Raw genomic sequence first — 22,816 nt, 5'->3', positions numbered from 1 at the left:
CACCTCATCAACAGAAATGCAACAGGGTAGAAGGGCCTCCTTGAGTAACAAAACATGCCTGCAGCTCGGGGAAATCTCAGGATTTAGACGTTCTCTCCCGCAAACGGGAGCCAGGACCAGAAGATTCTTCACTGTGCAGTATCAGGGTAGGAGAGAGCGTGGCTTCCGTGTTGCTGTTAGCATATCTCTCTTGCCAGTTTTGGTGAAGCGAATGGCAAGGTGCTGAGGGAGGCCTGGGTCCAACAACCGCTGAAGCATGGAATCGTGTCAACAGCCATGTAACTTCAAAAGCTGACTCTTCCCCAGCTGAGCCTTCAGATAACAGAAATCCCGAAGCAGGGGACTCAGCTAAGCCCTTCCCAGGTTCGTGACTCATGGGGAACAACCAACTATGAAATAATATGTGTGCTGTATTAATTTGCTGGATTTGGGGGATAATTTGTTACATAGAAATACACATAATACAGCAGTACACTGACTGTACTGGGACTAAAATTCAGGGATGTCCGGAATATAGCAAACCCAGAATTTGCAATCAAACCAATGGACTTCCTGGAGTTTTGCTGAATAAATGAAAAAAAAATGGGCTGGATTATCAAGCAGCAAACTACCAGGGCAGACAGATCAAGTGACTGACTTTAGCTCAAACAGGAGGTAAGTAGCAAAGTGAAGACCTGAAGCCCCCAGTGGCCAGACTCCAGAACCTGTGAATTAAAACACTACCTCACATGCCTACTGGAAAAAACCAAACAGCAAAACCACAGGATAGTTGCCCAAGACCCCTACAATCAAAGACTTCTCCCCTCAAGTTTCTAACTACAATTTATTTATATGCCACTGCTTTTAAAGAGGGTATCAGGAGTCTCAGTAATTCTACACAACAGTGTAATGACAATTACAAATGAAAAGAATATGGGCAGGAGAAACAGCAGGAAGTTGGGCAGGCTTGTTCTGGGTAGAGATGGGAGCCGCGAGTTCCGAGCTCTGAGTGCGAAAGACTCCAGGACAGAGGGAAGCAGATTTGACCACGGGATGCACGGCGTGTTTCGGGAAGTTGACGCAACTCTTCCTGGTGGAGACCAGGGAAAATGTTTTTCTGCAGGTGCTCACAAAGGAAATCCTGTGTAGTCATCAACGTCCCCAGAAACATCTGTAGGGTGCCAAACTTGGTGATTTAGCTTCCTGATGGTAGCTCAATGCACACAGAGAGTCTAGAGGAATGAGAAAGATGGACACAATGCCTAGCTTCTCTCTCTCTCTCTCTCTCAAAATTTTTCCTTCGCAACATTTTCAAATTTTTCCTGCTCTTTGGTATTTCGAGCATTAGTGGAGAAGCTATGAGGTCTTGGGCTGAAAACAGAGACTAAGGGCAAAATCACTGTGGCAGTCACCATTGTCATAAAGAGGAGTGGGGGGGGAGGGGCAAAAGGAGGATGTCACTCCCTAAATAAATCAACTGGTCCTTCCTGTAGACAAACCAACCCGCTACCATAGACGTGTGCCCCACGTTCTGCCATCCCGCAGGTCAAATGTTGAATGTGCCATTAGGACACATAGATTCCAACACTGACATCTCCCGTTGCAGTGACAATACAATAGTTCTTCACATCTCTGCTGTGAGATCCTGGCCCCGTTAGGCTACCCTTAGCAGCCCTCCTGGGGATGTCCTGCCTGGAGCAGCTCTTTCCTGCCTCTGACAGACCTGTCTGATGCTCCCTGTTTCCTGGATCCCGGTGACCTCTGACATGCTGCCCTTTATTATATGATCATGGGAAGAACCATTAAAAATAACGTCAGGAAGCCGAGGGATATAAAAAAGGGTCAGGAGCGACTGCCCTGGGTTGTGACTGCTCTGTGCTTGGTGTCCAGAGTAGGCCGAGCACCGGAAACGAGGCGGCATGAGGCACGAGTTACACGACGTCCTCCCCGGATGTCGCCTAGCAGGTCAGCGCCACTGGCTAGCATCCAATGCCCATGTGCTTGCTAGAACAGGCAGGTGATTGTGGGGAGCAAGGGCTCTCCCCGCCACAGGCGGACTTCTCAGAATCTGGAGACAAGAACAACGTAAGCTGGAGTCACACTGGAATCTGATGTTATTTTACATCAGGAAAGAGGAAATGAATATTTTCATTGTAAACACTTCTGAAAGTCATGCTCAACAAGATCTTCCTGGCTGCAGAGAATACAGAGAAGTCGTGAGTCTCACAGTCATGATCAGAAAGTAGGGTCCCAGCCTACATAACCAGTCTGGCAGGACAGAACCCGAGACTGCCCCCCAAGCTATCAGAGAGGATGTGGACTAAGCAGGTGCGAAAGAAACACTGCCAGACAGTGGACGTGTCGGATTCCTCCTGCTCTCCCCAGCGCTTATGGCTCCATTTGCACAGAAACGTCACAGAAAGTCCTCTCCGGGACAGTGGAATGCATGACAGTGGTCCCCGGCAACGAGGAATGCATGAGGTGGGGGGCCGAGAAGGGGTCCAGGGAGCCCCTTGGAGTGAGGAAGACGTCCTGCACCTCACCTACAGTGGTGGCTTCGTGGAACTCACCAACCACACCATCAATTGTGTGCATGTCATACCTGCATGAAGCTGGGGGTTTTGAGTTCATTTATTTAAGTCATTTCTACACCCAACGTGGGACTCGAACTAAACCCCGAGACCAAGAGCCACATGTTCCACTGACCGAGCCAGCCAGGTGCTCCCATAAAACTGGCTTTTAAAGGGAAGTTGAACACATTCAAAGCAAAGCTCATGATCCCCTCACCTGGACTGGGCTCCTCTGTCTCAGAAAATGTCCGCTCTCCTCCTACTTTGCTCAGATCCTGCATCACTGACTCCTCTCTGCATCCTGCTCTGATGTCTCTCACCCCCTTCCCCTCCTCTGGCTCGCTGCCAGCCACTGTCCTTGCTTGCCTGAAGCAGGAGCCTCCGATTAGCCTCCCTGACCCCATCCTCAGCCACCCTGCTATTCTCCCTGGTGTCCCATGACATACAGGTGACTCCCCTGCCTGCACAGTATGTCCTCCAGTGTGCTTGCATGGCCTGCAGGACCTCCGAGACCTCCCCCCCCCCGCCCCGTTCGTCCCCCACATTCCCGCACTCTCAAGCACACCACCCACCTCAGGACATTTGAGCTATTCCTTTGCCTTCAGTGACGTTGGTGACATTCCGGAAACTTCATCAGAGAGGTCATCACTGTATAAACAACATTCCCGCTAAACCATTACGATGCAAATAAAGGCAAATGGACTTTTAAATATGAAGAAGTGAAGGAAATGTACTACAGATTCACAAGCATTTGAAACATAAATCTAGTTAATCAATTTCTACAGGAAATACTGTATATTCCAGTATTAATCACTTTGGCCTTAAAATATGCAAACTCTTTAATTCACTAATATCATTCCTGAAGAACTATTCTAAAAAATTTTAAAGGTAAAACTTTTATACACAAAATATTTACTATATCATCTGTGCTATAAACAGAAAATTAGAAATAATCAAAACACCCAGTACTTGGTAAATAGGTAAATTATAGATGTTTAACATTATAATTACCAAACTTGTGGAACACCAAGGAAAAAAATGTTTCTGACATGTTTTGTAAGCAAAAAAGAGGCAGAGCCCAACTTTTTGTATTTTTACATTTATAAGTACGTAAAATGTGAGTATAGCTTGTAAGGAACTGCAAAAACATGGAATCCCTATATTCAAACGGCAGGAATAAAGATAGTTTGTTTTCAACTTTAATGTTTTTAAGTTTTTCTTCCTTTTTTTTAAAGATTTTATTTATTTGATAGAGAGAGAGCACAAGCAGAGGGAGCGGGAGCAGAGGGAGAGGGAGAAGCTGAGCAGGGAGCCTAATGCAGGGCTCCATCCCAGGACCCTGGGATCATGACCTGAGCTGAAGGCAGATGCTTAACTGAGCTCCCCAGGTGACCCTCAGTAAGTTTTTCTAAGAAGATCTGGATACAGAGCAAAATGACATCTACATCCTTGGATCCTGTGGACACTATTTGGCTTCCAAACATTCTGGACCTGAGAAATCTGTCGAGTTCTTGGGGGTTTTTTGTTGTTGTTTTGGTTAGTTTTGTTTAAATTCAATTAATTAACATACAATGTATGATTAGATTTAGAGGTAGAGATCAGTGATTCATCAGTCTTATAGGACACCTAGCACTCACTACACCACACGCCCTCCTTAATGTCTGTCTCCCAGTTACCCCAACCCTCTACTTGCTCCCCCCAGCAACCCTCTGTCTGTTCCCTATGATTAAGAGTATCTTACAGTCTGTCTCCCTCTCTGATTTCATCTTGCTTTATTTCTTCTTCTCTTCCCATATGATCCTGTTTCGTTTCTTAAATTCCACATATGAATGAAATCCTATGATAATTGTCTTTCTCTGATTGACTTATTTCATTTAGCGTAATACACTCTAGTTCCATCCATGCTGTTGCAAATGGCAAGGTTTCATTTTTTGATGGCTGCATAATAATATTCCGTTGTATATCCACCACCTTTTTTAGCCATCCACCTGTCAACAGATACCGGGGCTCTTTTCCCTAGTTTGGCTACTGTGGCCATTGCTGCTATAAATGTAGGGGGCACGTGCCCCTTTGGATCACTACATCTCTATCTTTGGGGTAAATCCCTAGCAGTGCAATTGCTGGTTCGTAGGGTAGCTCTATTTTCAACTTCTTGAGGAACGTGGAGTTCTTGTTAATGCCCCGTGCCCTCCTCAGGTCCACGGAGTCCACGTCCCCAGAGGAGTTGCCCAGGGAGCTGTATTTTTAAAATTGACGATCAGGAAACCACTAATTTGGGGCAGAGAATAGCATCATTGTGACATAAAAGATCAGGGTCGATTGTGGGCCACTAACTGATTTGTCCCATCCATAAGTATATGTTGCTTACTCTTCCCCATCCCCTCTCATTAAGGAGCCTCAGAGAACCATGTCAACAAGCCTGTCAAGCTACTTGCTCCGTGAGCTCATGAGGCAGCAACGTCTCAGGCCACACATGGTAACAGAAAAGAAACAGGAGGGCTGGCTTGAATCACTCAGTGAATCACAGGTAGAGAGTAGACCGAGGCGTCATTTATGAGATCCAGAGACTAAGGAAAGGAAGCTATGGGGTTTTGGGTTTTGTTTTTTAAAGATTTGTTTATTTATTTTGAAGGGATGTGCAGAGGCAGAGAATTTTTCAAGTAGACCCCTGGCTGAGTGAGGAGCCTGATGCAGGACTGGATCCCAAAGCCTGTGAAACCAAAACCCCAGCTGAAACCAAGAGTCGGATGCCCAACCGACTGAGCCACCCAAGCACTCTGTTTTGTAGGGTTTGGGGAGGTTTTTTGCCTTGTTCTGTTTTTAAGATACAATGGCTTTTAAGTTTCTGTTTAAATTCCAGTTAGTGATCATACAGTGTGGTATTAGGTCTAGGTGTACAATACAGTGATTCCAGGTTTCCATAAGACACGTGGTGCTCACAACAGGCACACGCCTTTATCCCCATCCCTTCATCCCCCATTCCTCTAGGAGCCATCCATGTGTTCTCTAGAGTTAAGAATCTGTTTTTTGCCTTGCCTCTCTGTTTCTTTTTTCCCCTTTTGTTCATTTGTTTTGTTTCTTAAATTCCACTTACAAGTGAAATCATTCGGTATTTGTCTCTCTCTAACTGACTGATTTTGCAACAACCATGTTGTTGCTAAGTGGCAAGATTTGCTTCTTTAAGGCCAAATAATATTTCATTGTGTATGTGTGTGTGTATGCTGTATTTTCCCTAGTATGTATGTACACACACACACACATATACAACTTCTGTATCTATTCATCTGTCGATGGACACTTGGGCTGACTACATATCGTTGCAATTGTAGATGATGCTGCCGTAAACATTGGGATGAGGAAGGCATGATTTTCAGGAGCATTAACATGATTGGGATGACAGTTTAGAGGATGATAATGGAAGAAGGAACTGCATAGGAACAGCTTTGCTCCTCAACTCCCTGCATGTCCTCACCTGGTTATGTTGCCCTCCTGCTACACCTCCTTCCACAACCAATGCCCTAGAACGATGACGGGGGAGGACAACAGAGATGCTCAAAAGGCCATACCTCATTTCCATACAAAGTTTGCAGGCCTTTCTTCCCTTGAAAGCTGCAGACTCATTCTGACTTGTTTATGGCTTGGGACTCCAAACCAGGGCTCCACGTTCTGAGGAAGCCTGCAGAACTATGAAGCAGTTACTAATGAGTCACATCATCTGCATAATTTCTGCCAGAGACCCTGCAGGCAGGAGTCTCTTACTGATCTTGGACCAGTACCCCAGGTGACCCTGAAACTATGTAGATCAGGATTGGATTTGGAGGACAAATCCCCTCAGACTGTCGACCAGATATGATTCGCACTGCTGCTGGCCACCCCCACAGAGAAGGGTGATACTGAGCCCTCCATGGTTAAAGAGCTGCCCCCATTCCAATGACAAATAACTATTAACACCCCTAACTCTGCATCATTATCACATAATTGAATCCCTTAGGTACTTGTTAGCATCTACTATGCCAATGCACCATGCTAGGTACTCAAGGCACATGGAGGTAAATGAGACAAGATTTGTCTTGAAAAGAATCACAGATGCAAATTTAGAAAGAAAAAAAAAAGTATTTACCCAAAACAAAAAGTTGGATGGCCTATTCCCCAAAAAGCTGTATGAAAATCACAAAAATATAAGCCAGTGCCTCAAAGTCAGAGGAAAATAAGGAAAAGGAGTTTTAAAATAGTGAACTGATCAGGAAATCTGAGTTCCAGCGCACCCTGAACTTGAGTCACAGTCACACAGATTGGTGTGGGGGAAGGAACAAATCCAGACAATCAAATCATATAACATGCCCAAGAAATGGGTGTGGACAAAAACAATAAGATACCTAGGAATAAACCTAGCCAAAGAGGTGAAAGACTTATACATGGAAAATAGAGAAAAGAAATTGAAGAGGACACAAAGAAATGGAAAGACATTCCATGCTCATGGACTGGGAGAATAAATGTTAAAATGTCTCTACCACCCAAACCAATCCATAGATTTAATGAAATCCTTATCAAAATACCAATGGCATTTTTCACAGAGCTAGAATAAAAAAAAAACAAAACTAAATTTGTATGGAAACACAAAAGACCCTGAATAGTCAAAACAACCTTGAAAAGGAAAAGCAAGGCTGAAGGCATCACCATTCTAGACCTCAAATTATACTACAAAGCTGTAGTAATCAAGACAGCATGGTACTGGCACAAAAACAGACACATAGATCGTTAGAACAGAATAGGAAAACCCAGAGATGAACCCAAACTAATGGTCATTTAACCTTTGGCAAAGCAGGAAAGAATATCCAGTGGGGAAAAGACAGTCTTTTTCACGAATGGTGTTGGGAAAATAGGACAGCAACATGCCAAAGAATGAAACTGGACCACTTTCTTACACCATACACAAAAATAAATTCAAAATGGATGAAAGACCTAAATGTGAGCCCTGAAACCATAAAAATCCTAGAGGAGAAAACAAACAGTAACCTCTTTGACATCGGCCATAACAATTTCTTTCTAGATATATCTCCTGAGGCAAGGGAAACAAAAGCAAAAATAAACTATTGGGACTTCATCAGAACAAAAAGCTTCTGCCCAGTGAAGGAAACCACAAACAAATCTGAAAGGCAGCCTATGGAATGGGAGATGTTTGCAAATGACATATCTGACAAAGGATTAGTATCCAAAATATATAAAGAACTTATACAACTCAACACCCAAAACCCAAATCATCCAATTAAAAATGGGTAAAAAATGTAAACAGACATTTTTCCAAAGAAGACATACAGATGGTCAATAAACACATAAAAAGATACTCAGCATCACTCATCATCAGGGAAACGCAAATCAAAACTGCAATGAGATGTCACCTCACATTGTCAGAATGGCTAAAATCAACAACATAAGAAATAATAGGTGTTGGAGAGGATGTGGAGAAAGAGGAGCCCTTGTGCACTGTTGGTGGAAATGCAAGCTGGTACAGCCACTGTGAACAACAGTATGGAGGTCCTTCAGAATATTACAGATAGAACTACCCTATGGTCCAGCAATTACACTATTGGATATTTACCTAAAGAATACAAAAATACTAATTCAAAGGGATACATGCATCCGGATGTTTATAGCATCATTATCTACAATAGCCAAGATATGGAAGCACCCCAAAGTGACCATTTGCACCCCACTGAGTGACGAATGGATAAAGAACATGTGGTATATTGGGGCACCTGGCTCCACCAGTTAAGCATCCAATCTGGATTTCGGCTCTGGTCATGATCTCAGGGTTGTGAGATTGAGCCCTGTGTTCGGCTCTGTGCTGCGCATGGAGCCTGCTTGGGATGCTCTCTCCCTCTCCCTTTACCTCCCTGAATAAATAAATTAATTAAAAAAGAAGTGTATGTGAATGTAAATGCAACAAGGATGGAGCTAGAGAATATAATGAATGGTAAGTGAAATAAGTCAGTCAGAGAAAGACAAATACCATATGTTTTCACTTATATGTGGAATTTAAAAAACAAAACAAACGAACGAAGTCAGGGGGGAGAGAGAAAGACAAGCCAAGAAACAGTCTCTTAACTATAGAGAAACAAACTGTTGGTCACTAGAGGGGAGCTGGATGGAGAATTGGGTGGAACAGGTGATGGGGATGAAGGGTTGTGTCTGTCCTGATGAGCACGGGGTGATGTAGGGAAGTGTTGAATTGTCACATTGTACACCTCAAACTAATATTACACTGTATGTTAACTAACTAGAATTAAAATTAAAACATAAGCAAGCAAGAAAAGAAATCAGTGTGGAGTTTACTGACAATAAAGATTATTGCAGAAGCAAATAAATGCTTTTGATCTGGTAGATCTTGTGTAGGGTCTAGGAACTATCATTTTTATCCAAAGCTCCAGATTTTTCGGAGCCAGGATTCTGATCAGATGGGAGACATGGTGACCCATTGACAGGTGCCAAGGCAGGCCATGCCTAGTTGTCCCAAGATTTACCTGGAATGTTGAGATTCAAATATCCAGCTTCCCTTCTGTCCACCCATCCTCCCCCATCCCCCTTCACTAGAAGCTTCTCTGAACGTGAGAGAAGCAGCAAGTGAAGGCTGAGGTTTGAGCTTTCCGGTAAGCCCACTGTGTGAGGAAGTGAACCACGGGAGTGCCTAGGCGAGGGACTTTGAAGACAGAGAGAATGACCATGAGAGGTGAGTACTGGCCCTGATGGTGGGGGGAGGCCAGAGTGACAGAAGACCAAGAGGAACAGTGGCGTCAGAACTGTCATGCCCCGTTGTGAGGACTCTGGCTTTCCTGAGTGGGATGGAAATCATCCTGCAGCGGGATGCGGTCTGCCTTGGGACATTGCTATGGCTACTGGTTAGAACATTCTGAAGAGGTGCCACAGAGGGCACAGGGACCCCAGCAAAGAAGCTGTCACAACAACCCAAGCAAGAGGTGATGGGGCTTGGGTGCTCACCGGAGGTGGTGAGAGGTGGAATATTCAGAATGATGGAAGGCAGAATCCTGATGGAGTCCAGGTGGGGCATGAGAGCAGAGTCAAGAATGGCCTCCGTGAAAAGTACAGGGTCTCTTTTTGGGGTGACGAAGTGTTCTGAATTGATTGGTGTCAGTGGCACAACTCTGCGAATACACTAAAAGCCACTGAGTGGTATACTTTAAGTGGGTGATTTGTATGATATTCAAATTATATCTCAATAAAATTGTTATTATTTTTAATGAGTGACTCAAGTTTTGGGGCCTGAGCAATGGGAAGGGTGAAGTCTTCCAGAGATGAGGAAGTCTGTGGAAAGAGCAGGTCTGACAGGGCTCAGCTGGGAATATGGCGATGTGGGGACTCACTAAATTTGAGATGCATGTCCAGATAGAGACATTCCTTAGGCTGTTGGATATTTGAATCTCAGACTCACAATGTGGACTGGGCTGGAGATACTTTCATTTTAAAGGCGCTGGGTGAGAACAGTGAGTATAGACAATAAAGAGAGGAAGCCCAAGGATCAAGCTCTGAGGACTCCAACGTTAAGGAGTCAGGGCAGGAACTAGTGGGTAGACAGGACCCCCGGGCAGAAGGCCACCCGAAGATAGGTGCACAGAGTGTCCTCAAGAGGGTAAAGCAATCAGTGTGTGAAATGCTCCTGACAAGTCAAGTAAGATGAGAACTGAAAATTGACCATTCAACTTGGCGATGCATCGCCCCAGAACCTTAGTAAGAGCAATTTTGGAAGTGTGTGGTCGGAGTAAAAGCCTATTAGAATAAGATCAAGAGAGAACATGAGAAGTTAAGGGTAGAATCACAGCCAACTCTTTCAAGAAGTTTTGCAGGGAGGGGAAGGAGGGATGGAACAGTGGCTGGAAGGGCAGCGGAGCTGGAGAGATTCTTTTCTTTTTTTTAATAATTTTTTATTATGTTATGTTAGTCACCATACAGTACGTCATTAGCTTTTGATGTAGTTTCCATGATTCACTGTTTGCATATAACACCCAGTGCTCCATGCAGTGCCGGCTCTCCTTCATACCCAACCCCAGGCTCACCCATTCCCAACCCCCTCTTCTAAAACCCTCAGTTTGTTTCCCGGAGTCCGTAATCTCTAATGATTTGTCACCCGCTCTGATCCCTCTTTTAATTTCCCCCTTTCTTCTACTCCTGTCCTCCATGCTATTCCTTATGTTCCACAAATAGGTGAAACCATATAATTGTCTTTTTCTGCTTATTTTACTCAGCATAATCTCCTCCTGTTCTGTCCATGTTGATACAAATATTAGGTATTCATCCTTTCTGATAGCTGAGTAATATTCTATTGTGCATATGGACCATATCTTCTTTATCCATTCGTCCGTTAAAGGACATCTCAGCTCCTTCCACAGTTTGGCGATTGTGGCCGTTGCTGCTATGAACATTGGGGTACATATGGCCCTTCTTTTCACTACATCTGTATCATTGGGTAAATACCCAGAAGTACGATTGCTGGGTCACAAGGTAGCTCTATTTTTATTTTTTTGAGGAACCTCTACACTGTTTATTTTGGGTTTTGCTTTTTTTTTAGATTTTTTTATTTGACAGAGAGAGAGATCACAAGAAGGCAAAGAGGCAGGCGGGGGCAAGGGAGGAGACTCCCTGCTGAGCAGAAAGCCCTGAGATCATGACCTGAGCCGAAGACAGAGGCTTAACCCACTGAGCCACCCGGCCACCCCTGTTTTGTTTTTTTAAGATTTTATTTATTAATTTGACAGAGAGAGACACAGCAAAAGAGGAAACACAAGCAAGGGGAGAGGGAGAGGGAGAGGGAGAAGCAGGCTTGGGAGCCCCATGTGGGGCACCATTCCAGGACCCTGGGATCACAGCCTGAGCTAACGGCAGACACTTAACGACTGAGCCACCCAGGTGCCCCTCCACACTGTTTTTCAAAGTGGCTGTACCAACTTGCATTCCCACCAACAGTGTAAAAGAAGAAGAGATTCTTCTTCCAAGATGGGAAACCAGTGGTGTGGGTGTACCGGAACAGAAATGTCAGGTAAAGAGAGATATTGTAAAAGCGAGAAAGGAGGATTGCGGGAGGGAGTCCTGGAGCAGCAGAGAGAAGGTAGGAGGGGGCCTGGGGGAGGTGACCCCGCGGAAGGTCAGCCAGGCTGGGAGCTAGCCAAGTGCGTCAAAAGAACAAAGGAGAAGGCAGAGCATCTGGGCAGGTACAGGTCTGCAGTCGGCTCATCAGGAACTGGTGGAGGTTCTCCTGACTCCGTCTGGTTTGTCATTGATGTAAGAAGCCAGGTCACCATTGAATGGAGTCGGGAGCTGGGTGAGAAGTACGGCAGATCTGAGCACAGAAGGGAGGGTATGAAACAATCACTTACGAAAATGGCGGGCGGCGTGAACTGGGGAAACGTACAATGACTGCAGAGCAGCAGTGAGGCTCACTTGGCGGTGGTGACTGTGAGGTTGAAGGGATAATGGTCAGCACAGGTACATATCCACAGGCAGCCACGCTCAGCCCACTAGTGCAGGCAGGGGTGAGCAGAGTGTGTGCTAACCACGTCAGAGCTAGAAGCATGACAGCGCAAAGAGGCTTCCCTGCCTGGAGAAGTGGTAACAAGTCCACAAGGCTTGAAGCATCAGGCAGGAAGGTGCCATGAGCCAGACGAGGGGCAGTAAACAGGCCAGTGGGAGCAACGGGGGCAGGTGCGGGGTTCAGAGGACAATTAGCATCAAGGTGAGAGAATGAGGCACAAAGACAGGAGGCCAGAGACAGATGCTTGGAACACTGTGAAGAAGATACAGAAAGTTGCGGGCACGGAAAGTGACCATGGGTGTGAGCAGCTAAGACTGAAACGAGAGGATCCTGGAGACCAGAGGACATGAGGTCATGTGCTCTGTTTCTAGATTTATGATGCTTTGGTGTCAGGGGCTACTCTGATCTGGGGGAGAGGCTGCCCCTCAAGCATTCCTTAGGGTCAGCGCATTCCTAGAGAGAGCAAATAACCTGCCTTTGAACGTCCTTGAGATGCAGACCAACCCATCCAGACTCCACCCCCTCCTTTTATCAGCCTCTGGCAGTTTGGAAGACTGTCCCCTGTCTCTAAATCACTCCAGGGCCCCGGTACTGGAGAACTAGACCCTCCTGTAACGCAGGCCACCAAAATTATTCAAACTAGGCACCCCTACATTTGGTCAGCTTGCCCATCCTGCTTCGCCTGTTCCTCCCTGTGAAAGTCTCATGAAGGCTCTGGGCCAGACTTCCCATTCCCCCTGCTCCCCCACATGGCCTGGGCTCGGGGACTACAGGAGGAAAAAGCTTCTTTCAAGGGGCTGTCTCTGTGTCTGTTGTCTTTCCCGATTAACACAAAATCCTGGGTGCATTTAAAAACAGAAGATAAGGAGAGATTCAGGGAATCATAGTAACCATTTGATAAATTCGAGCTAGGGTTATCATTCCCTGGACTCATTTTCCCTCTCCTCCCATCCAACCTGAGCCTCTTCCCGTCACCCTTGCCTCCCTCCGTGGCCTATCAGGCACCCTGATGTGAGAAATAAAGGCAAAAGAAGAAATTAAATTTTCTTACTGCTTCCAGCCCACTGACAAGTCCCTGAAACAGGCAGAGTGACCTTCCTCTGGGAACTCAACTACCTTGATTAATACTTGGCAAAGGCCAAGAGGTAATCTTAGCCCAACTCCCCATCCCACCCCACCCCCACCCAAGATCTTGTAAGTCTACTTGAAAGTATAAAAATTCCTTTGGAAACGTCCTTTATCTCGCCCCCCCCCCCCCCCAAGATACATGTTGGCAATCATCCTCCAAGCATATGGCCCACACTATGTGTCTCATGAGTAGGGTTTTACCAGGCAGTAATAAGTGACCTTTTCCTAACAACAGCTAGCCCCACAAGATCCTGGAAACCTTGCTTTCAAATTCCTTAGAGACGTGCGGTGTCGCTAACCCTCTCCCAGCTTGAAAATATAGAATCACCCACAAGACAGAACCACCGACCAGCTCTTTCTGCCCACTGGCCCCATCCCATGCTTTAATTTAATAAAAAGACTTTTTTGCACCAAAAACATCTCAAGAATTATTTCTTGGCTGATGGCTCTGGACTCCAACATTTTCCTACAACAATCCTATTGCTGAATTTGTAGGACAGTGTTTTCTTTAACTTCTCCAGCACCGTATTTCTAGCACCCGGTCATTAAGTACTGTTACAGACCTATCAATTTTAACAATTTTTAACTCTGCGTGCATTTCTTTTCCACTCTAAGAGTCACTCTCTGTTTCAAATCCAAAGTCTTCTTTGTCCTTGACCATCCTCCTAACTGGCTTCCCTCCACACCAACTTTCTGCCTTCCAGTCCAGTCTCCTTATCACCAGAATTACCCCCCCCCCCAAACACACAACCGACCCCATCACTCCTCTATCTCCACAGGGCTTCCAACTGCTCACAGCAAAGGCTTTTCAATGTTTGCAGACTGTTTTAGAGAAGCTGCCTCAGGGAACAAGAGGGAGATCAATCAGATGGGCGAGTCTCTACCGTCCCCCCACCCCCCACCTCCCCAGGCTTTACCAGAAAAGGTCTGTACTAGGGTTCTTAAAAAAATTTTCATGGTAAAAACTTCACTGCTATTATCAGCCAGAGTCCAATAAAGAGAGAAACCAGACGGTAATTGAACAGGGAGAGTTTAATATCATTTGGTGGAAGGGAGTGTAGGTGGGAAAAGATCTCCAGTGGCCAAAGGAGCTGTAAGACAGAAACCAAAGGCCAACAAGTCCAGCTTGACCAGAAATGGCTTATTAAAGGGCCTTAGGGAAGAAGTGAGTCTTGCGCCGCCACCAGTTATGGTCTCCAAACCCCAGCTGCCTCAGGATCTGCTTTCACAGCCCTAGAAGCTGGGACAACCAGGACAGACCCTTAACAATCAGCATGTGTCACAGTCAGACCTCCCAGCAGGTCAGGGATTGTGCCTCAAGGGCATAGGAAGGGGAAGAATGTGGTGGGGGCTGCCCTTTGGAAGGTTTCTGGTCAGAGGGGCCACTATGGGGGATTTGTTCAAGATGGCGGCAGTTCGGTTCACACCCAAGCTTTCATAACCCTAGCAGGGGATGAGAACGAGACACTGGCTAGTAAGCTGGAAGGACTCCAATGCAGGCACGGCAAACCGGGGAGCAGCCACAGGCTCCTTGCAGCTGAGACACACAGCCTCCACCGTAGAGGACCCAGACTTGTTGGGAGGGCACCGCAGGGGCTCGGAGGAGGGCGGAGCATCGCTGTGCGGGCGGTGCTGATAGGACAGGCTGGGAATCTGCCCTCGGGAACTCCCTGAACAAAGCCTGGTCTCCAGGATGCCAGGGGAGGTGTCCCACGAGAGGCACTGCACTATAGCCACGGAAGGAAGCAGCAGGTATGGGGGGAGAGGAGGCGCTGGTGGCCATTGGGTGCCACTGACCACTGAGCACCACGGGAGTTGGTGCCCAGAGGAACCCATGAGCAACTCCTTACTGTCGCAGGGTCCACGCTACTTGCTATTACTGTTCCTTTTTCCTTTGAGATGCCCTCTCATCCTCCTCAGCTTGTTCATGAAGAAAGCCTCCAGAAGGATCCCAACACGACCATCCTTCTAGGCCAGGCTGACCTGTAACCTCCACTGTGACGAGTTCCCTGACACTTCCACTTGGAAGTAATGACTCCTACTTAGATGTTTGCTTCAGTTTGGTTTGCAGACTTTGCAAACGATGGGAGGGCACAGCTCGCTGAATCACTTGGTCTGATTGGTCTGCTAACCCTATCTGGTTAGCAACCAATCAGCATTTGCTGAGTTGAAGGTTAGTGGGCTATCTTTCCATAGAGTCAAAGCTTTAAACTAAAAAGAACGCATCTAATGATAGCATTTCAGGCATTGGCCATGACAGGTAACTTCTCATCTGGTCACAGGGATGGGTCTTTAAAAAGATAATTAAAGGGCGCCTGGGTGGCTCAGTGGGTTAAGCCTCTGCCTTCGGCTCAGGTCATGATCTCAGAGTCATGGGATCGAGTCCCACGTCGGGCTCTCTGCTCAGCAGGGAGCCTGCTTCCTCCTCTCTCTCTGTCTGCCTGCCTCTCTGCCTACTTGTGATCTCTCTTTTTAAAATCTTAAAAAAAAAAAAAAAAAAAAAAGATAATTAAAGAAGAATGAAGTTGGAGGCCTCATGCTTCTTGATTTCAAAATGTATTACAAAACTATACTAATCAAAACATTGTGGACTGTGGTCCTAATGCAAGAACAGACCATACAGGTGCCTGGATGGCTCAGTCAGCTAAGTCTCTGCCTTTGGCTCAGGTCATATCAGGGTCCTGGGATCGAGTCCCTCGTTGGGCTCCCCACTCAGCAGGAAGTAAGTCTGCTTCTCTCTCTCCTTCTGCCCCTTGCCCTGCTCACATGCTCTCTAGTAATTTTTTTTATTTTAATCTTAAAAAAAAGAAAAAAAAGGACAGACAGACAGATCAAAGGAATAGAGTAGAGTGCCCAGAAATTAACTCTCAACTACATGGTCAAATGATTTCTGCCAAGGTCACCAAGACCAATCAATAGGGAAAGGTGCCTGCCCTCCAACAAACAGCGCTGGGAAAACTGGGCAAACGCATGTGGACAACTAAAGTAGGACCCCAGTCTCACTTCATATACAAAAATTAACTCACAATGGATCAAAAACCTAAATGAAAGACCTAAAACTATAACTCTCCTTAAAAAAAAAAAAAATCATAGAGAAAAGCTTTTATGACACTGGATTTGGCAACAATTTCTTGCATATGAGCCCAGAGTACAGGAGACAAAACAGACAAATGGGACATCTGTAAAGAAAACTTAAAAACTTCTATTTTCAAGATCTTCTGTGCATCTAAGGACACAATCAGCAGAACACAAAGACGACCTATAGAATGAGAGAAACTACTTGCAAATCATGTATCTGATAAGGGGTTAATATCCAGAATATATAAAGAAGTCAGACAACTCAACAACAACAAAACAAATACCCCAGGGGTGCCTGGGTGGCTCAGTAGGTTAAACGTTAGACTCTTGTTTTTGGCTCAGGCTGTGACATGGCTATTGAAGGATCGAGTCCCACCTTGGGCTCTGTGCTCAGCAAGAAGTCTGCTTGAGATTCTCTCTCCCTCTCAAATCAATAAAAATTATTTTTAAAAGCTGGGTAAAGGATTTGAACAGACATTTTTAAAGAGATGACACAGATGAACAACAAACATGAGAAAACGCTCAACATCACTAACAATCTGGAAAATGCAAATCAAAACTGATGTGGAGAACAAAGGTAAAAGTAATATAGGAAAAAAAATTAAATCTCCTTGCAACTTACAATCCACTGACAAATCCTTGAGACAGGCAGTGACCTTCCTCTGGGAGCTCAGCTGCCTCCATGCTGATACTTGGCTAAGGGCAAGAGGCAATCTTAGCCTGACCCCCAGGATCCTAGGAGTCTACTTTAACATATAAAAATTCGTTTGGAGACTCCCTTTAGTACATGTTAGTATTCATCTCCAAGCCCATGATCTGTGAAGGGTCTCATGACTGAGGTTTTACTAAACAGTAACAAATGACTTTTTTCCTAACAGCTAGCCCCTCAAGGTCCTGGAAACCTTGCTTCCAGATTCCTTAGAGACTTTCGCTATCTCTAACCCTCTCCCAACTTGAAAGTATATAATCAGTCATTCTTCATAACCACAGAGCAGCTCTTTCTACCCATGGGTCCTGTCTCTGTGCTTTAATAAAACCACCTTTCTGGGCGCCTGGGTGGTTCAGTGGGTTAAGCCGCTGCCTTCGGCTCAGGTCATGATCTCAGGGTCCTGGGATCGAGGCCCGCATCGGGCTCTCTGCTCAGCAGGGAGCCTGCTTCCTCCTCTCTCTCTGCCTGCTTGTGATCTCTCTCTGTCAAATAAATAAATAAAATCTTTAAAATAAAATAAAATAAAATAAAACCACCTTTCTGCACCAAAGATGTCTCAAGAATTCTTTGTTTTTAAGGTTTTATTTATTTATTTGACAGAGAGATATCATAAGTAGGCAGAGAGGCAGGCAGAGAGGGGGAAGCAGGCTCCCTGCTGAGCCGAGAGCCCGATGTGGGGCTTGATCCCAGGTCCCCGAGATCATGACCTGAGCTGAAGGCAGAGACTTTAACCCACTGAGCCACCCAGGCACCACTCAAGAATTCTTTCTTGATCATTTGCTCTGAACCCCAACATTTTCACATTAACAACCACAGGCTACTATCCAAAAACCAGAAAATTACAAGCGTTGTCAAGGATGGACAGAAATTGGAACTCCCACGCAGTTGGTGGGATTATAAAACTAGTGTAAGTGCTCTGGGAAACAGTATGGCAGTTCCTCAAGAAATTAAAAATAGTACTACCATATGATCCAGGAATCCCACTGCTGTATATGGCTCCAGCGGAATATTATACAGCCCTTAAAAGGAAGGAGAGCCTGACACACACTTCAACTCGATGAACCTGGAAGACATTATGCTCAGTGAAATAAGCCAGTCACCAAACCCCTCCCCCCCAATATAGTAAGATTTAGATGAGGTATCTAGAGTAGTCGAATCTGTAGCAACAGAAAGTAGAAATGTGGCTACCAAGGGTGGGGGGTGCGGCAGACAATGGGGGGGTGGTTTAATGGGTGTAGAGTTTCAGTTTTGCAAGACGAAAGAGTTCTGAGCTGGTTGCACAACAGTGTGAATATACTTAATACTATTGAGTTGTATGCTTAGAAATGGTTAAGGTGGTAATTTTTTTTTCTAAGATGGTAAATTTTGTTATTTCTCTTACTATCATTAAAAAGAAAAACATAGCTAATTACAATCTGTAGAAACACTCTAATCTTTTTTTTTTTTTTTTTTTAAGATTTTATTTATTTGAGAGAGAGAACAAGCAGGGAGGAGGGGCAGCGGGAGAGAGAGAAGCTGACTCCCCACTGAGCAGGGAGCCTCACTCAGGGTTTGATCCCAGGACCCAGAGATCATGACCTGAACAGAAGGCAGACGCTTAACCACTGAGCCACCCAGGTGCCCCCAAACTTCTTTTTCGTCTGTGAGCTCATCCTTTCTCTGTATGTTATAAACCTGCTAACAAATAGGAAAACCAATGTCTGGTTTGGGTTTCCTCTTTTTCATATACAAAGCCCTTCTTCCTGTAGAGGTACCATAGCTCAGTTCATCCTTCCCTACACCTGACTGCACCCAAGCCAACACACCCTGACCGGGAAGGTTGATGGATAAGGCAGACCAAAATAACATACGTGAGATACAGTGTCTGCATGGTAATAAATTAATCAGAGGAATTCAAAACTCCACTTAATTGCTGAATCAACTCATCCTCATATTTGGGAGATTTAAGGAGGAAGGTAATGTTGTTCTCTCATGTAAATATGAAACTGGAAATAGAGTTCCTGAGATGCATACTTCCATCCTATACTACAATCACTGTTTTACAAAGGTCTTACAGTACTTGACTGGTATGCAGCCTCATTTAGAACCCAGAACTCCTGAAAGTTCAAATATTCGTTTTAGTTACAACTATTTGTTTTGATGGAAAGCATCTTCAAAGCAAGCATTGATTTCAGTAATTGAAAAAAGCTATATGCTTTGAAATTTTTTCTATTAAAAAATGTATAAGGAACATAAGGACACGAGGTCCAATATTCATAAGCAGAGGATAGTTTGAATGAGCTTACTGGCAGGAAATGGCTTAAGTCATTTCCAAAGTTGTATTCTGTTGTGCAGATCTGTGGTCAGCCTGCCCTAGGTTAACTAGTTGAACACAGATGGAAAGAGAAGGGAGTAGGAAGGCTTTTCACCCACCCATTTCAAGAAAGACAAAACTGGAGGTAATTAGTGGATTTATAGAACAGATAAGTTCGGGAGTGATGATTCACTCTTTCAAAAATTTCCAATGGTTTTCCTTTATAATGACAGCTGCCGGGATGCCTGGGAGGCTCAGTCAGTTAAGGGACAGCCTTCAGCTCAGATCATGATCCTGGAGTCCCAGGATGGAGTCCCACATCAGGCTCCTTGCTCAGTGGGGAGTCTGCTTCTCCCTCTGACCATCCTTCCTCTCATGCTCTCTCTCTCCCTCTCATTCTGTGTCTCAAATAAATAAATTTAAAAAAAAAAAAGAGTTGCCATAATGTATTTAAAACATAGTTCCATTTATAGACGTCCAATTTCAATTTTGACTATTAAGAAAGTATCAAACTTGGGGGCACCTGGGTGGCTCAGTCAGTTGAGCGTTGGACTCTCAGTTTTGGCCCAGGTCATGACCTCAGGGTGGTGGGATCAGCCCCTGTTATGGGCTCCATGTTCAGTGAGGATCTGCTTGAAGATTCTTTGCCTCTGCCCCACTCCCCCCCAGCTTGCATGCAAGCACACAGTCTCTCAAATAAACAAATAAATCTTTAAAAAAAAAAAAAAAGCATCAAACTTGAATAAAATGAAGTTTCACTTCAGCTCAAACTGTAATTGGTTTTATAGCAAGCAATACCTTAAGTAAAAAAGTGAACATACAATCTACTAGTGTCAATGAAACAAACATTTCATAAATTTTCAAGTGTATCAGGAACATTTAGGCATAAAGCATTTATGGAATGCTAGACATGCGAGGGGCGAACTAAAGAAGTAACTTCAAAGGGTTTCTCAGGTGCAACAAGGTAGATGAAGTGACCAGTTGTTTAAGAGCCTGTGAATGGGTAAAGTGTGCCAATCCTTTATTTTTTATTTTTTATTTAAACTCAGTTAGTTAACTTAGAGTGTACTATTCTTTTCAAGGTCAGGATTTAACGATTCAGCAGTTGCATGTAACACCCATTGCTCATTACACCCCATGCCCTCCTTAATGCCCATCACCAGAAAGTGTGCCCATTCTGGCCAACACACCCCTACCCCCAGTTAATCTCCTTGTGTTCGTTGCCCCCTTGCCCATAGCCCTTACGCATAGCTTTTCCTGTGGTTTCTGCATCTACATTGCAACCCTCAGATTCCAAACCAGAGCTGCAAAAGAAGGGACACACTGGAGACTGAGATTAAGACTCAGGACTAAGAAGACAAAGCGTCAAAATTTAGTCACCTGTGCATCCTCACCTTTGTTATAGGAGATTATGAGAATACAAAAATATGGAAATATTAACTACTAACCTTAAAAATAAAAGTTGTTACTTTCTCCATGGAAATGGATTCGGGAATAGCAGAGAATTGCAGTTTGGGACACGCAAGCTACCGCAAGACCACAGGCAAGTCCAACACACAAAGGAGAGGAATGTGGTTTTGTTGACAAGGAGGAAGTTGGGAGGGCTGTTCTGAAGCAAAATCCACTGGAGAAACACAGGAGTTCAGGGTGGTGGTGGTTTGTCCCTGGCCGCACTGCCAGGAAGCTCACTTCTATAGGAGATGCAATGTCCACCTTTCCCTGTGGGGGCCTGGAATTTGGGATCCTTCCCTGGGGAGGATTCTTCTGTTGGGTCTGTGATTGACCTTGAGTGGCGCGGCTCCCTCTCCCCTTCTGCACCCAGAATCCACTCTGGTGGGGTTTCCCTTTACTGATTTTAACAAGCACGACCTTTAAAAAGTTTTTATTTTGAAATAATTACAAGATAGTACAAGGAACTCTTGTATATTCTTCATCCAGATTCACAATTTGTTGACATTTATATTTGCTTTATTAATCTCATTCTCCAATGAACCATTTGAGATCAAATTGAGATCTGCCCCTTGACCTCTAAATACTTCAATGTGTATTTCCTAAGAATAAGGACATTCTCTTCCAAGAGCACAATAAAATTAACCAAATCAAAAAAATGTAGTGATTACAATACTATCTAATATATAACCCATATTCAAATTTTGCCTATTGTCACAATGTTCTTTTTAGCTATTTTTCCTAATCCAGGATCCAATTCAAGATCACCTATGAATGAAAAAAAAAAAAAAATCACCTATGAATGTAGCTGTCTTACCTCCTTAGCCTCTTTTAATCTGACACAAATCCTTAGTCTTTGTCTTTCATGACAGTAATGTTTTTGAAGAGCATGGAACAATTAATCAGATCTGCCTGCCTCAAATAAAGGTTATGCTTGCTTTTTTCTTTTTTTCAGGAGTACTATCTTGTGTCACGTTTTCAGGATATCCTGTCAGAAGGTACATGATGTTCATCCCTCTCAAAACGCCTATTAGTGTTAGTGACTTGATCACGGCAGTTGTCCACCCAACTTCTCTACTGCAAACTTATTTATTTTTGTAATTAACATGTAATTTATGGGGAGTTATTTTGAGACTACCTAAATTTTACGTTCCGCGTCATACCTTTATATACCTCCTTATAGCATTTTTTAATGACTCTTGCCTAAGTCAACGTTTACAGTGAGATACAATGCGCAAGGTGTACAACCACTTTAACATACTGGTTTTAGGGTACTCACAAGGTTGTGCACCCACGCTATCTAGCCCGGAAGCATCTTCACCACGGCAGGATGCCTCTCCCTCCTCCACTCTGCGGGTGCCTCCGCCCTAACCACTCCTCCCACCCTCCGCTTCACCACCCCAGGAGGACCCCAGCCCCAGAACAGGACACCGCTCCCTCTTTCCACCCCCCAGGACTCCTCTCCCTCCCCTCCATCCCCAGCAGGACTCCTCTCCTTGCTCCATCTCCCTCCCCCAGCAGGAGCCCGGCCGCCCAGCTCCCCTCCTTACTCTCCATCCCCCAGCACGACCCTGGGGTCGCAGCAGGACGCCCCTCCCTCCCTCCAGCCCGGGAGTCCGAAAACCGCCCCTCCGCCCTCCGCGCACTTGACGGCTGCAGACGTCCCCAGACCAGTGTTGTCCTCTGGGTCTGGCTTCTTTCTTTTAACAGGAAGTTTTCAAGGTCCCTGTACACGGTGGCTTTAGTCAGTACTTCACTCCTCGTCATTCGCTTAAAGGGACCATTACCTCATTCTCCACAAACGACGACGAGTCCACACCCGCGAGGCAACACTACTCTCCCCGCCCCGTGTCCGGAGGCGCGACAAGAAAATCGCGCCGGCGGACTGCACTCTAACCGACCGGGCTCCCTCGCCCTCCGGTCCCTGCCGGCCTCGGGTCAGAGGGCCTCCAAAGGTCGCCTTCTCGGGAAAAACACCCCCTGGCCGCACCGCCACGGGAACCAACTGCAACTCAAGCGAATCCCGCCGCCAGCCACCGCGCAGGCTCCACCCCTCCGGGGCCCCGCCC

At 45.3% G+C, this 22,816-nt stretch overlaps 1 long non-coding RNA gene across 1 annotated transcript; it reads right to left on the bottom strand.

Moving 5' to 3' along the window:
• Positions 1 to 1,043: 1,043 nt before the first annotated feature.
• Positions 1,044 to 22,774, bottom strand: LOC132026119 (uncharacterized). Its single transcript, XR_009406778.1, has 3 exons — positions 22,535 to 22,774; positions 3,122 to 3,217; positions 1,044 to 2,047 (listed from the first exon to the last, which is right to left on the bottom strand). It is a non-coding gene; the product is annotated as an uncharacterized LOC132026119 (long non-coding RNA).
• Positions 22,775 to 22,816: the final 42 nt, after the last annotated feature.

This window comes from Mustela nigripes, chromosome 10 (genome assembly GCF_022355385.1).
Source record: "Mustela nigripes isolate SB6536 chromosome 10, MUSNIG.SB6536, whole genome shotgun sequence".
Lineage (NCBI taxonomy): Eukaryota > Metazoa > Chordata > Mammalia > Carnivora > Mustelidae > Mustela > Mustela nigripes.
The sequence above is the reverse complement of the archived record's forward strand: the minus strand, read 5'-3'. Positions and strand labels throughout refer to the sequence as shown.